We start from the raw sequence: 1,935 nt of genomic DNA, 5'->3' as shown, positions 1-1,935 counted from the left end.
CTTGCAGACATTAATTGATCCATCCCACACCACAGTCAGAAAACAACAAGTATTAAAAAACCCATTGACACGTTACTCTAGTTAAATATATCAGTTGTCTCTGTGGCGCAATCGGTTAGCGCGTTCGGCTGTTAACCGAAAGGTTGGTGGTTCGAGCCCACCCAGGGACGATGCATTATTTTTATCTGTGTTATCTTTTTAAGTTGAGTGTGATTTGGCTGTCAAATTTAAACTGATAGTTGATCACTTCTTTATTCTTCCCCTGGCATTTAATTTATTCTTTTAATTGGTCGCTTTTCAGGACAAGGGGGCTAACCCAGATTTCGGGGGTTTCCAGAAATCTTGACCTACACCAAAAGTGGGCGTTGCCCCACGTATAGGAAAAGTTTGGTTTCTTTGGTGTGTATATTTGTTTGGTTATAGAGAAAATTTTAATTGTCTGTTAAAGAAACTAAACGAGGGTCCAAAAACTTTACCTTCAATTTTCTCAAAACAGCATGTTTTGGGATAGCCCTCTTGTGCTTAATAGAGACCAATTATGGTGTTTTTAGACCCCAATTGGTACAGTGTAAATGATTTAGGAGGTGGGCTTCCAACCTTAGCTATTACTGTCAAAGCCAGCCCGAGCTAAAAAGGGATGCAACTTCCCAGTAAAAAGACCGAGGAGCTCGATAAAAAATTTTCCTGACTCGGGGATCAAACTCGGGCTTCTTGCGCGCAAAAACGATGTGCCTAACCGCTACACCAAAACCACCGGTTGACATTAACTTGCATGGTGTTATTGAGCTTCTGTGCCGTTCTTGTGGAAGGAAGTAGTCTATTTATTGGTTTCTCATTTTGTCCCCAGGAATCTTCCACGTCCTGCGTCTTCTTGGGTTGTTCTTGGACCACATGTCCATCAAAGCAAGTTTTTGTTTTGTTTTTCTACCATTCTACAATATAAGTTTGTCTCCTCTTTCGTTGATATCACTATTGCAAATGGCCCAAATGCCTTCTGTATTTTTCCTATTCAGTTTTTGTTTTGAAATCTCACATTACTATCTTACTAATTTTGTGACTTGAGTTGTTTTATTGTTTTTTCGACGTCTTCTATTGTTTCTATTTCTATCAGGTCTTTATCCAAGGTTGGTGTATGTTATTGGAGAATCTTTAAGTCGAAAGATTTTCCGCTCAATTTCACCACGATAATTCTATCCATTAACCTCCGAGAAACTTGCAAAGGACTTAGAGCCTTCACCGTCTAATGTGATGCCAACAACTGATTTCGGAACACTGCGAAGCATCAACTTTTGTTTTTCAAAAATTGACTCTAAAAAAAAAAGATTTTACTGATTAAATTAACTGTGGTAACCGTTGGTTTAAGTAAAAAGGAGTCGGGACTATTCTTCCGTAGCATTAACCGTGGGAATAGGTTCCGGAAGCGATTCTTCGCCCAGCTCTACCAGGTAGTAACAAATGTTACTTAATGTTTCACTTGGAAATACATGTACGTGTGGATGAGCCATAGCTAACTAGACTCTAGTTCGCAATGGGATGAGCGGAACGAAAATGTTAGCCTCTTAAAGGCGGCAGTAGTGGGCACTGGCAAAAGAAAAGATTGACAAACAGTGGTCTAGGCCTAACAAGCACAATCAAGGCAGCCCGCCTTTCACATGGTCTTAGTAGTGCGTGTATATGTGTGTGTGTGTATGTGTGTGTGTGTGTATGTGTGTGTGTGTGTGTGTGTGTGTGTGTGTGTGTGTGTGTGTATGTGTGTGTGTGCTCGTATGTACGTGATGAAACACCAAACCAGTGTGGAAAGATCTGAACTATTGAGATTTATCTTATTTTATCTTATCTTGCGGAGATTAATTGATTCATACCGTACCACTATCAAGAACGAAAAGCATACAAAAAACATTGACACGTTACTCTAGTTAAATCTATATATCAGTT

The 1,935-nt window shown here is 39.7% G+C and overlaps 1 non-coding gene across 1 annotated transcript; it reads left to right on the top strand.

Annotated features, from left to right (window-relative positions):
- Positions 1–96: 96 nt before the first annotated feature.
- On the top strand, positions 97–170 carry TRNAN-GUU. Its single transcript has one exon. It is a non-coding gene; the product is annotated as a tRNA-Asn (tRNA).
- The last annotated feature ends 1,765 nt before the right edge of the window (positions 171–1,935 follow it).

The sequence above is a fragment of the Aplysia californica genome, unplaced genomic scaffold (genome assembly GCF_000002075.1).
Source record: "Aplysia californica isolate F4 #8 unplaced genomic scaffold, AplCal3.0 scaffold00980, whole genome shotgun sequence".
NCBI lineage: Eukaryota > Metazoa > Mollusca > Gastropoda > Aplysiida > Aplysiidae > Aplysia > Aplysia californica.
This window is presented reverse-complemented; position numbering and strand designations above follow the sequence as displayed.